Source organism: Pelobates fuscus, chromosome 4 (genome assembly GCF_036172605.1).
Source record: "Pelobates fuscus isolate aPelFus1 chromosome 4, aPelFus1.pri, whole genome shotgun sequence".
Lineage (NCBI taxonomy): Eukaryota > Metazoa > Chordata > Amphibia > Anura > Pelobatidae > Pelobates > Pelobates fuscus.
Window position 1 is genome coordinate 139982648 of NC_086320.1, and position 15164 is coordinate 139997811.

The window sequence follows — 15164 nt, forward strand, 5'->3', positions numbered from 1 at the left end:
TTTGAATTGTTTGGAATTGACCCTTCCCAGTTTGATAGGCAGCAACAATTCCTTCTCTAAGATTATTGCTGATTATTGCTCCTGGGCATTGTGTTAACACGCCTGAATGCTCCAGACCAGCAAGCTGCTAAAACTTTGGCTTTATAGAGGTGAACCCACTTGCTAATGGTCAATTAATCAAGTGCATTTGATTAGTATCACCTGTCTGCTACTTATAAGCAATATAAGACGGTGTAAGTGAAAAAAACTAACACCTATAAGTGGAGCGCTAAAATAAATATATAGAACTTACCAAACTTTTCTGTGTTGAAAGTTTGGTGTGAAATACATGTAAAAAGAACAAAGGGTATAATATAGTGCAGATGGTACTTAAAGTGAGATCCGATTTATGATATAGCAGAAAAAGCACTCACATTTGGAGGAGCCTGTGTGTAAGTACTGGCTCCGTAATCAGGCCTATGTGCTTTTATGGCAGCACCACATTTCCGCTTTGGCTTGGAATAATTCTCATAAACAAGACATAAGGGGAGAGGGTGGACCAATGTGTAGACTGTTGTAATATAAAGCAGAAGTATCAAATAATAAATTGGGTGCTCACCTAGTTCTGAGCCTACTCGTCCCGGATCTGAGGTATACAGGTTCTGTGCCAATTTGAATGGGGATGGTACTACCCCTATGAAGATTCCCGGAGGCTCCAAGAAGGGACTTGCATAGGATGTATGGTTTTAAAATAACAAAATTTATTGTATAATGACAAAACAAAAATATGTATAAGTAGTACTATAAAAAGTCCTTTAAAAAGTCCTTTACAATTGGCCAATATGCTCTCAAAAGAGCTTCCTCAGTCAGCTGTGATGATGGTCCTCTGAATCTTCCATTTTAAATGTTCTTTAGTCCTTCCCCTTTAATGATCCCAGGGGTGTTTGTCCAATGATAATGTTTAACAGATAATTTATTTGCAGGGTAGATAAAATGTGTGTGTGAAGTACTGTGTTTATTGGCTGAATTTCGGCGCTCATTTTTATATAGAATTTAATTGGTGGACAGCGTTAGTTGGCGGAAGCACTGGAAGTCCATCGGGGTGGTTGGCGGAAGTGACGTCGCGGACCTCCGCGAACGTCATATAGCCGCCTCCCCGAAAATGGATTCCAGGCTATCCTCACAGCCTAGCTGTGTTAATCGTTTATATGTGTATTGGAGGGAGGGGACTGCCTGCTTGAGGGGAGGTTTCTCACTGAGGAATGTTATATCGATCTAGAGATCGTTCCACCCCTCGGGCGTGCCGCTCTAGTGTTGGACACCTCCCTCCTCCTACATTGCCTTCGGCGAGAAAACCCCATAGTGGAAACAGGGCAAACAATGCAGTCAAGTGTTGGGATATACAGTAGAATGTGGGCAAAATAAATATATAATATAGAGTAGAGAGAGAAGGGGAAAAAAACATATAGTAAATATGATTAGTACACATATATATGTATATGACATATAGGTGTACTTAAAGTGCTCATTGTTGTAATGCTTTATATCACAACAGTCTACACATGGTCCACTCTCTCCCCTTATGTCTTATTTATGAGAATCATTCCAAGCCAAAGCGGAAAGGTGGTGCTGCCATAAAAGCACATAGGCCTGATTACGGAGCCAGTACTTACACACAGGCAAATGTGAGTGCTTTTTCTGCTATATCATAAATCGGATCTCACTTTAAGTACCATCTGCACTATATTGTACCCTTTGTTCTTTTTACATGTATTTTACACCAAACTTCAACACAGAAAAGTTTGGTAAGTTCTATATATTTATTTTAGTGCTCCACTTATAGGTGTTTTTTCACTTACACCGTCTTATATTGCTTATGATTATCTGTGGATGGGAGGATATTTCCACATAAGTGTGTAGAGCTGCTTTTTATCTTATTTTATTCAAATTTTTGCACTTATTTGTTATACAAATCCCTCTACTTGGAGGGAAAACTTTAACTTGGTATTCATTGATTTTATATATCCTCGTGTGTATATATATAATTAGCCAATATGTCTGCTACTTAGCCTCTTAATTCCTATGGAAGCAAAAAGGGTGTACATAGATGCATCGGAATTGGAGAGTTTCCTAACAGTAGGAAAGTGTATGTCTATAGTGGATGCAGTATGTGTGCGCATGTGTGTATAATGGATGCAGTTTGTGTGAATTTGTAGGGTGGAATAGGGGTTATTAATTATAATTTACATTTTTCTTGCCAGGGGATTGAGGGCACAACAATTTCTTGTGGTTCAGTGATGCTTAGTAACCTCAGCCTGCAACTCCACTGGGTGCAGATTCTTCTCTCGAGACCCGACATTATGTTGTATTGGAGTATTGTCATGGTAACCCATGGCAACTCTATGACAGGCCGGGACTTGGGAGAGAAATACTCTCATCTGCACGAGGTGCAGACTGAGAGTGTCCTGAGCACTCTGCCCTGCATCAGAAGCCTGCACTTGGCCTGCTTGTGAATGTATATATATATATATATATATATATATAGCAATAGTCAATACATAAACATAGCTTACAATTGATTCTAAGAGAGTTTGTATGTCTCAAACTGGAATCTATCTACAGTCTTAAAAAAGCATTGACTGTAGCAAAACAAAAATTTACTCAGTGTTAAAGGAACAGTTGAAGACCCATAGCCAATAACAGCCTGCTGTAGTGCTTATGCTGCTAAGATGTCCCTGGTGCCCTCCCAGAGTGAAAGCCAGACAGGATCAGTGTGGCAAAACCGACCTCGCCACGTGTCCTTGGAGGGGGCTGCTTGCCCGCCTCTTGCCTTTGGACTATGGACCAGACTTTATGTGAATGTGTTAACCCAGATAGCTATACCATGGAGCCTATTCATATAATGAAAGACTATGGGAAAGACTTTAGCTCCATGGCAATTGTACTGTGTGAATAGGATCTGCGCGCTATTCGGTAGTTTTGTGCGCTCAGATCCCAGCTATCTGGGGATATGTGAAATGTCTGTGTGTTATGGATAAAAAGTAACTTTCTGTATTTTAAAGTGTTTTATGTCTTTCTGTAACCATGTGGTTAATGGAGTCTGTCTCTGTGCTGGAGATAATTGGATTACTTCTCCAGCACAGAGAAGGCTCTGTAAAAACCGGTCTGAGCTGGAAAGCTAGGGGTTTTAAAAGATACTTTACTAACTTTTGAACCCCTGGTCTGATCCATGCCATTTTTTACTATGTTGTTCCCCTGAATGGATTGATCGTGGATATGTATTTTTATGTGAATGTGATGTATGGTTTTAGAGTTATGAAAGTTGTGTAAAAAGTATATTTTAAACTGTATGCATAATGGGATTATGTGTCACACTAAGGGGAGGGGATGTGTGGGTTGCACCCGTGATACTATTGGTCATTTTATGCCTCCCCCTGGGTGTGGCCTGTATGTGTGAGATGGAAATAAAAGCCAGGCTGGATGAGCCAGTCTAGAGTTCCTGTTTTACCCTCAAAGTGAAGTGTCGTCTCATTATTGGGGGAGGATTTATTGCATGCTGTTCCAGTTTGACTGCTAGGAGTGCAAACCTATTCGTATGGTTCCTATTCAACTGTCTACAGCATTCAGAGGCTTGAGAGGATTCATATGCTTCTCTGATTCGGTGATTGTGGTGTCTGCCAGAGTGCTTGGAGTCCTCAGGAAGCGCTAGGAGCATCCATTAACGGAGGTACCCAGTCGGGGTGCCAGGCGATCCGTTACAATCAGTATATAGGCAGTAATTGTCTGTTTGACCTTATATGTAATGTCAATGTCTAATTTCATCCACATGTAACATGCTTGAAAAAAATGTGTTTAGAGTTGTTAGAGTTAGAGTTTTTAGTGTTTTGTAAGTATTCTTTAAGCTAAAGTGTTAAGGTTTTCATGAAATGCGTAAACCCATGTATAAAGACAGTATCTTAATGGTCCAATGCCCAAGATAATTTGATGATTTAGGGAAAATGTGGTGAATTAGAATGGTGGTGGCACCTCTAAAGATGGTAGAATCGTGGACTAACAGTATTCCGATATTCATTTTGATGAAATCCATTCAGAACAAAGATAAGCTAATTCCAAGGATTACCCTGATAGCATGTCTGATGAGATCAGTCTCAGTTAATTTCTCAAATCTATTGTCTGGTTCAATCAAGATGTAGGTAGGGTTGAGCATTAATTTAGAGTTCAGAGTTTATTTTCTGTACATCTTTTTGCATTAAAAGTAATGTACATGTACCTGGTCCAATTAAGAAAATGATAGTGTATCTTGTTATAATCTTTGTAAAGTAAATATTAAATGTATTGTGTTAGTATTTTATTTAAAAAATATTTATACTATACTTTTAGTAAAATGAGTATAAAGTAGTACAAATTGGAAGTACACATTCTGTTCAGGTGTCCTACAGACCAAATTAAAGTGGTTTAGTAGAGGATTTTAACCAGTATGAAACTAGATAATAACAAACCAAATGTAGCACATTGGATTTCATTTTTGATATTTAATTTAGAATGTTTAGTGTTGTACCTTCATATTATGTGACAGTCTTGACATATCAGTGGTCCAGAAGGGAACTCCAAGAGACATAAAGGTGAATTAAACAGAGATAGATAGATAGATAGATAGATAGATAGATAGATAGATAGATAGATAGATAGATAGATAGACAGATAGACAGACAGATAGATAGATAGATAGATAGATAGATAGATAGATAGATAGATAGATAGATAGATAGATAGATAGATAGATAGATAGATAGATAGATAGATAGATAGATCTGAGGTGTGGATCATAGCATTGTAAATGAGAAAGCGGGAAATAAAAGCTTAAAACCAAGAACTGAAAGCAAGAAGAGAAAATAATGTGAAAATAGCAATGTTAGATGAGAACTGGGAGCAATCATTTTAGGAAAAGATATGAAAGACACAAAACAGATTAAGGTAGAGTAAGAGAACAAAGTACACAAATATAAATACAATAAAAGTAAAAAGTAAAAAATAATTATAATAACTTATACAAAAGCAGATATTGCTTCCCTTGTTCAGATTGCAAGTTATACAAATATGTATCCATTTAGTTTGTGATGTGAAACTGTTGAAATAAGCTTCCATTTATTCTTGAAAATAATACATCTTGCAAATTGCTATCAACGGAGCATACTCTATAACTGATTAAAATGGTTTATACATATAATGATAACTAGCGCCCATTAAATGTATATAATGATTTCTAGTGTCCATTAAATATATACCAATATACCACCTTATTGAATGTGCTACCGTGAAAAGTACAATACAAGGTCAAAATAAACTATTTCTCTGAATAGGTCTCAAACATGTGAAAAGACTAGGGCTGATTTATGAATGTATTTCCACAATTTACTCGAAAACGTGTAATGTCCACGCTATCTGGCAGAAAAAAAGTGGAAGATAATTTGAAGGAATGTTTCTATTCCACTGTATTGTAAAATTATCCCATGTTACCTGCTTTAATCCACAGAAAACAAATTAAATCCTCACTAAGCTGACTTTAAATCAATAGTTTCATTTAAGAATAGTGTGACTTAATAAAAATAAAAAACGAACTGTTCTAGCCAATTTAAAAGCAAAATCAATCATTGACCAATGAAAAAAGGCAGATTTGACTTGTATATGGCCCATGACTTTGTTGAAATGAAGAACTTGGTGTCTAAATGAACTTTGGTTGTGTTAGAAATCTCACTGATATCACTGGAAAAAAATCTCCTATTGCAAGGAAAATGTAATTTAAAAACTGCATTGTGGTGGGAAAATGACTCTTTGTGTAAATCACTTGCTGTATGCCTGGATCTTTCATACACTTTCTTTACACTCGATACATAATATCTAATCGCCAGGAAAGGGCTTACAGTTTGGCAATGTAATTTTTCTTACAAATTTAAACAACAATCATATGTTTTCATTTTTATAAATAATGCAAAAAAAAAAACATTGCTAGTGCGCTATTTGATTTTTGATGACTATGTCAAAGTTTTAAAACAGATTCTTTATTCATTAAAAAAAATAGCACCGTCATCCCATTAGACAAAAACTTGGCAATATTGAAAGTTGGTTCTTAAAAACGAATGACTCCCATCATAGTCATATCATGCTTTCTGCTATTTTTTAAAAGATATCTACATAAACTAAATGGCATGTAAGAGAGTTTGAATTATGTATAGCAGAAAGAGTTATAATCCATGCCTGCAGAGGGTCCAAGATCTAAAATATTCCCAGTTCCATTACTGTGAGGAATTAGCTTATGGACTAGTAAGTGTACGTAAGAAATACTTTGGAAAATACTAATATTGACTACAAACAAATATCTGTGCATTGAGCAAGATGAATTATAAGAAGGTTGAAAAGAAAAAGAAAATATGCTGGTTCCTCGAGTATGCAAATCAATTATTTAAAATTAATTAAGTTAATTTATATATGAGGTAGCCTTTGGAACTCTCCTACTGACAAAAAAAAAACAATGCTTTTCCAAGCAGTTCCAAATAGTCAGCTATACCTTTTGTATCACTTGACCCCACTCCCTCTAGAATGTAAGCTCATTTAAGCAGGGCCCTCAACCCCCTCTCTTCCTGTGCGTCCAACTTGTCTGGTTACAAATATTTGTATGTTACTCTGCCGATTATACAGGACTGTGGAATTTGTTGGTGATTTAGAAATATTATTAATAATAATAATAATAATAATTAAGGAAAGCATAGAGCGGAAAAAATCATTTTATTCTGAAAAACGATGTCAAAATAATATTTCCTAGCATGCGTGTCTCATTTGCTAACCAAGTATTATACCAGTTCTCCCTTTGAATCCATAGAAACTACAGACTCCAGATCACATGTAACTAGGAGAACTAAGGATTAGGCACAGAAAATTCATACAATGCTGGCATTAGTCCTACAGTTACTCAACAGAGTCATTGGCAGAGAAGGTTTTGAACTTATTTTCGAGCCAGAAAATATTTCTAAATTGGGAAAGTAACTTGGAAGTATCAAAATAATTAACTCATTCAGTGCCAAAAAAAAACTAATTACATATATCAAATAATGAACATACACATTCACCACACCTATCCAAATTTTAAAATGTATAAACACTAAAGTGAGCACATCTGGCATACATCATTACATCCTGCAATATAAGAACTCAATATCCAGCAAACTGCAAGTAGCGATCTAAAAAAAATAAACTCCACATCCACCAACACACTTAAAACATGTTTATGGAATATATCATCAACTTTTCCGCCATGTTACCTTTTGATCTAACAAGTAGGAAGCTGCTCAAAATGTTGATGTTGCTGCTAAGAATGTGACAGTTGCTAACAATGATTCTGAAGCTGCTACTGCTGTCAACACTGTTGCCCTGATACCAGGAGTGCTGCTTTGCCATCACCAACCTTACAGCGAAGGTTGGCAGAGGTTATCTAGGTCTGGAGAATGACTGAATACTACGCAAAGATTAGAGGGACACTATAGTCACCAGAACAACTACAGCTTATTGAATTTGTTCTGGTGAGTAGAATCATTAACCTTCAGGCTTTTTGCTGTAAACACTGTCTTTTCAGAGAAAATGCAGTGTTTACATTACAGCCTAGTGATAACTTCACTGGCCACTCCTCAGATGGCTGTTAGAGATCCTTCCTGGGTCATGGCTGCCTAAAATGCATCCAAACATTCAGTATCTCCTCCCTCTGCATGCAGACACTGAACTTTCATCATAGAGATTCATTGATTCTATTCATCTCTATGAGGAGATGCTGATTGGCCAGGGCTGTGTTTGAATCATGCTGGCCATAGGCGTGCGCAGCCTATTGCATTAGGGTGTGCACCCTAAAGCACAAGCACACGCGGCGTATATATATATATATATATATATATATATATATATATATATGTGTATATGTATGTATGTATATATGTATATATATATATATATATATATATACACATATATACACACACACACACAAAGCTGTGTGTGTGCTGTGTGAGGGTGCTGGTAGTGTGATGTGTGTGTGAGGGTGCTGGTAGTGTACTATGTGGGTGAGGGTGTTTGTGTGTGCGTGCTTGTGAGGGTGCTGTGAATGTACTGTGTGTCAGGGTGCTGTTTGTGTGTGTGTGTGCACTTGTGAGGGTGCTGTAAATGTACTGTGTGTGAGGGTGCTGTTTGTGTGTGAGGGTACTGGTAGTGTGCTGTGTGTGTGTGTGTGTTTGTTAGGGTCCTGTTTGTGTTTGTGAGGGTACTGTTAGTGTGCTGTGTGAGTGTGAGGGTGCTGTTTGTGTAATGTGTGTGAGGGTGCTGTGTGTGTGGGTGCTGTATGTGTGTTGGTGCTGTGTATGTGTGTTGGTGCTGTGTATGTGTGTTGGTGCTGTGTATGTGTGTGGGTGATGTGTATGTGTGTGGGTGCTGTATGTCTGTGGGTGCTGTGTATGTCTGTGGGTGCTGTGTATGTGTGTGTGTGCTGTGTATGTGTGTGGGTGATAGTGGGGGGTGGAGGTGGGGGTACATTACTTAATATCCCCCCTCCCTTCTTACTTTATGTAGGGAGGGGGGATCCTTCCTTTCTGCCTTCCCTGGTGGTCCAGTGGAGGTGGGGGCAGATCAGTTATCCCCCCTCCCTTCTTACCTTATGCCTGGGAGGGTGGGATCCTGCTGCTGCTGCCGCCATCCATCCCTGGTGGTCCAGTGGAGAGTGAACTCTAGCCCCGCAGGGCTAGAGTTCACTCACACGAGATCTGAGCGTTGCCGCGGCAACGCTCAGATCTCGCGAGAGGAACCCGGCGGAGCTGCTGGCAATAGCTCCGCCGGTCCTCTCCTGCCTCCCTCACTGCCTGGGAGGCTGAGAGCAGAGCCGGCGCTCGGATAGCGCCGGCTCTGCATGAGCCGGCAGGGGAGATCCTGAGATCTCCCCTGCCGGTCTCAATACATAGGCGTGCCGCGGGGATTAGGGTGTGCCCAGGCACACCCGGCACACCCCGTGCGCACGCCTATGATGCTGGCTCTGCCCCTGATCTGCCTCTTTGTCAGTCTCAGCCAATCCTATGGGGAAGCACTGTGATTGGATCAGGCTATACTTCTGATGATTTCAGCAGGCAGTGGGCAGGTCTAAAAGAAAAAGGGACTAAGTAAGCAGCTTCAGGCTTGAATACAAGTAAGGTTTACTATATTTAGGGAGGCATGAGGGGGACAGGGTGGCTAGATGGTGGTTTTAACACTATAGGGTCAGGAATACATGTTTGTGTTTCTGACCCTATAGTGTTCCTTTAATGTTAACCTATTTGAAATGTCAGAGCAGTAGATCATAGACTAGCTGTCACTTTACATCTGGCAACATCATACAACCATATGACCACATTAAGGATGACATTGATCCCTTTGGAACTGCTCCTACCTCTTTTACTGAACTTCAGAAATTGATGTCTGCAACAAATGTCATGCAATTGGGATTCTTGAGTCATTCAGAGCACATTTGGGCTTCTGAAGACCTGGTTCTTATGTCTGGATTATACTGGTGAAATCCTGCAATATAACATAACAGTGTGTTCGTCATTGTCATGTCATCTTGCAATCTACACAATATTTCTGTTGACACATGCTTGTCTCTGAGGGTTTTGATAAAGGAAAGAATACGTCATTGGTAATATCAGCTATATTGGAGGTCAAAGCAAGAAATATTAATGTTTACATAATCAAGATAACATGGAAATGTTTAACCCCCATCATCCCACAATTGCATCTTTAAATATTAGTACAAGTATATTTGAATTAAGTTCTTTGTTCTTGTAACATGCCGTGTATGGAATGAAGTGATGTGGCACAAGCACTGGCCACTTTTCATTTTTAATATATGTCTAAGGAAGCATACATTTCACTGTTATCTCCCACAGAAAATAATATTTTAGACAGGTTTCGTAGGATGTATTTTACAGGGACTATAGTCATCAGAACAACTACAGCTTATTCTATTTGTTCTGGTGAGTAGAATAATTTCTTTCAGGCTTTTTGCTGTAAACACTGTCTTTTCAGAGAAAATGCAGTGTTTACATTACAGCCTAGTGATACCTCCACTGGCCACTCCTCAGATGGCTGGTAGATATGCTTCCTAGTCCATCCCATGTCTCCACCCTCTGCATGCAGTCACTGAACTTTCCTCATATAGATGCATTGATTCAATACATTTCTATGAGGAGATGCTGATTGGCCAGGGTGGTGTTTGAATTGTGCTGGCTCTGCCACTGATCTGCCTCCTTGACAGGGACAGCCAATCCAATGTGAAAACATTGTAATTGGTTCAGTTCATAACACCTGATGATTTCACCCAAGCAGGGAGATACGGGCAGAGCCAGCAGCAGCAGACTGAAATAAAAATAAGCGTTTGCTATATTTGGGGGAGGGGGGTTAGAAGGGGCAGGGGGGCTATATGGTGGATTTAACACTCTAGGTCAGGGATAGGCAAACTTCGGCACTCCAGATGTTGTGGACTACATCCCCCCTAATGCTCTTACACCTATAATGCTGGCAAAGCATCATGGGAGGTGTAGTCCAAAACATCTGGAGTGCAAAAGGTTGCCCATGCCTGCTCTAGAGTCAGGAATACATGTTTATGTTCCTGACCCTATAGTGTTCCTTTAATTTAATTTAGTTCTGCATTATTACTAGGCAACACATTAGGCTTGTGCCTTAGAAAAAAATAATCACAAGAACAAGTTATTGAGAAATAATTTTAAATGTAGTTTTTCTAAATAAAGCTACATATTTTGCACACAGTGCTACTACACTGGAAGAAGTCTACTATGTGTTTCTTTTGTTTGTTTGTTTTTTGCTTCTTGTGTAAGTGATAAATGCTTCCAAAGAAATGCTAGGCATGTTTCCAGAAGAAAGAATTCAATTCAAATACACGTTGTTTTTTTATAACTTGCCTCAAGCTTTTGGCTGTCTTTAGAGCACTGGAATAGTTCCCACCTCATTCAGTTTTCCATATTTGGATCCTTAAAGACAACTAGCCAGTGATAATAAATGTTTTAAAACCTCCATAAATGTTAACTTAGTGCATGCTTTTAGTTTAATATTATTAATGTATGTGTGTGTATATATATATATATATATATATATATATATATATACTTATATATGTGTATGTGTGATATGTTTATATGTATATACTTATATATGTGTGTGTATATATATATGTTTATATATTTGTGGTCGGGGCAATATTGCCATAATGGTTAGATAACACATAATTAGTAATAAACATCATAGTTAATAACACCAGTCGGTTGTGGTATGCCGGAACCGACAATGCAGTAGGCCTGTAATAAAGAGGGCAAAAAGAAGTGTACCATACAAAATGTATTCGTTCTACAATACCTCAAAATTACTTGGATAAGTCACAAAATGCCTGACGAATCCCTTTAACCGGTTCTGGTATATATAATGTATAAGTGGATGATTTCCAGCGTCCCATTGCCTTGATGACATGTACTGGAAAGTGATAGGAGGAAGCAGATGATGCCCCTATGCGGAAAGAGTGGCCTGAGTTGATGCATTTAGAATAAAATGTCATTAAAGTCCCTGTTAGTGTAATGGTCAGGTGTTCCAATACTTTTGTCCATATGGTGTATATATGTTATTTGTGGTCTATATATTTAATGGCCAATGATATCACGTGACTAGTGGTAGTATACCATAGGACAGCAACTTATGACACATGTATTATGCATGGCACTCGAGGTGCCTTTGCACAGCACTCAATGCTGCGAGAGACAAACAGGCTCTGGCCTATCAGGGGTCCCACTGGGACTTCAGATATCTGCTAGTGCATACCAAGCAGTGATTGTAGGTGGTGAGGGACAATCCTCAATTTACGCATTTCAACACTTGGGGAAAGTGATATCAGATCACTCCCTCCCAGCACATGTGAACAGGAATCCACTCTGGAGTAGAGCCGCCCACAGTAGTTATCGCAGCTTCTGCCCCTGACCTGTACCTGGCCAGCTTGGTCAATGCTGGACCCAAAGGAAGACACCCACACTGCTAGATATACAAAGAGCTGCAGAAGAAGCCAATCCTTCAGACAAATCAGCCAGCACACAAACACACACAGTGCCCACAAAAACAACAGCACTGACAATCCACATACCCTACAAGCAGCCTCTCGCATGTAATACCACAAGCAGTCCCATCCCTACACACACCACCAAACACACAATGTGACATATCATCCATACACATTTCCACAGGCAGCCCCCATAGACAGCCCACATTAATCGGTATACACAATACCACAAACTACTCGTGAATGTATACAATATAACAGCCTACATATATACAAATACAATGCTACAAAGAAACTGCAGCATCCATAAATAACACAAGCAGAACATACAATATACACACCTCTATTTAAAAAAAGAATAGGACCAGAACGCCAAGGGACTTTAAGATTTTGTTTTGGCACACTACTACTGCAAGGTTTCCTACTCCTGTCATATTATTATTATTATTATTATTAATATTATATCATATAATATGCCCCCTCTGAAGAGATGTCATACTTGAAGATGAACTTACAGACAGACAGAGGCAGATCAGTCTGATTGGTATGAAAATGTTTGGGCACCCCTGACAAAATAATATGTTCTTGATTTTCTATGTTTAAAAAAAACAAACTAACACACCCTCTTCAATGCTTCAATGAAAAAACAAAGCTATACATATATCTGCAAATTGTCATATACACTTACTTTTTATTTGTTAATTAAACTGATTGAAAATGTGATACAGTAAATGGGCAAAAGTGTAGGCACTTTGTCAGTCAATGCTTAGTAACTTAGTGCCTGTGCCTGAAATCACAGCTTCCAAACTCTTTTTATTTGAAATGCTTTTATTAAGTTTTAGATTATACATACAACTTTAAAAGACAAATATTATACATAGACAGTACAGTACAGTACAAAAGTTAAATACATATAGTATTATTTATTATTATATTTCTCAGGTTAAATAATTTGTATAGGCAAAGTATATGAAGATTTACAGATTACCTATTCGAGATGAATTATTAAAATGTTTCTCTTATCTTTTTGATCCATTGATCATAATAGTGAATATAGTTTAAGTTATTGTTTGAGTAGGAAACTCCCCTCTCCATTTCAAGTTGCAATATACGTTGTTCTTTTATACAGTGATATCTGGAGTTGATATTTGTTTCCAAGCTCTTGCGATGGTCATTTTTGCGGACATAAGACAGTGAAGAATCAATATTTGGTGTTTTTTGTGGGAGTTTACCCCATTTGAGGTGAAGAAGGCCAGTTTCTGGGGATTTCTTTAGATTTATATTTAAAACTCCAAACTCTTTCTATAGCTACTTAGCTAACAGTCATTCTCTTTTTGCTTTAATATTATTCTTATTATTCTTATTTTATTATTTTTTTTTACTATTTTTTTTATATATTCTTTATTTTAGTCCTGCATTGCATGACAAGATTACAGAAATATTTCTCAAGAGGCATGAACAATAATCAATATAGGTAAACAGGAAATGTTGAGGAAGCTGCACATTTTTAGTAATTAAGAGGCATTAAGATCACAGGACTATGTAGATGAGATACAGAACGATAGTGACAGGGTGCATCGTAGAACTGTATGAGAATAACAAGACATATAGAAACCGTTTAAATTGTAGATTGAGCTATAGCGTATGTTCAAAGTAGCATCGGGGAGTTGCAAAGCTTGGGCACTACTGAAAGGCATAGTATATATCAGAGGTTAAACCAATATTGAGTGGTTGCAGTAATCAGAAACTGATAGTGAATTGGTAATGGGAGAGACCTGAGTCCTGATTAACTCTTGCCAGTCCTGGGTGAGATATAGCCCCGCGACATAGCCAGCATCCAGAGAGCCTGTGGCTCAGAGATGGTGAGGGGTAAGGGGCGATCAGGATGGTTTGGGGTGTAGTGCCGTGTACTGCGGCTGCACTCTGAGGTTTCCACTCTCCCGTCCGGGATTAGGCCCCTGTCTCTGGGGACATGGTCATCTGTATGGTCTCCGGGCACCAGCCAGTGGGACTGAGCCGTGTCTCTGCCTGCGTCTGCTCCGCGTGGAAACAAGGGGTCGTTGAGGTCTATCGTTGTATCGAGTCAGGAAGGGAGATTTGTGGCAGTGCAGTGTTACCTTGAGTCCTGTTGCCCGTAGGGACCTCTGGTATGTTGGACGGAGATGTGGGCGCGCCTCCATGTTGGGCCCCAACTTCGCGCTGGGTTGATGAGCTGCTGCTTCTGCCTTTCTCCCACAGTGTCGGAGCTGAGTAGCTGTGGGTAGGCTTACATGCCAAGCATCTCCAGAAGTCCTGGCAAATTCGATCAAAGTTAACTTTATAGTGCTCTCTCCATGCCACCGGGACCATGTAGGATTCAGCATGCGGTCTTAGTTCTGGTCGTGTACTCCCCCGCTGCAGGTATGAGGGTTTCTTCAACAGGGACTGAGATGGCCCCCACTGATCCAGAGAGGGGGTTGTAGGTCATCTGAAAGGTTGCCGCTTGGCGCGGTCCCCAAGTTAGAAGATCGGCCGCCTCTCCTGTCCATTAGGGCCGCCTGTCACGCTAGGCTGCATTATGGGGTGCAGTGTGTCTCGGCAGAGAAGCACAGGTTTACACAAACCCCAATTCACTTTAATAGTGAGCTACTGTTCTGTTGAGCTTCAGAAACCCCACTTATGGTGTAAAACAATCGCTTTCGGCTCGATCGGGCCAGAGCTCTCAGCAAACACGTCTGGCTAGCTCGGCTGTCAGGCCCCGCCCCCCCTCTTCTTGCTTTAATATTTTTTTTCCAATAAGTTTCAATAGTATTCAAGCATAGAGACTGAGAAGGCCATTTCAGTAGTTCATGGTTGATCTTGATGTGTGTTTTAGATCATTTTCTTGTTAAAATATCAAACCCCTTTTTCATCTCCAGTTTTTTTAATGATTTGTTGAAATATAGTAGAATCCATTATTCCCTCTACCATTATAATATTTCCTGTGTCCCTGGCAGCTAAATAAACCAAAACATAATAGATCCGCCCAGTGCAGCAATGCGCAATTTTCCTCAAATGCTTCTTCTTTATTTTCCAAATGTTGATA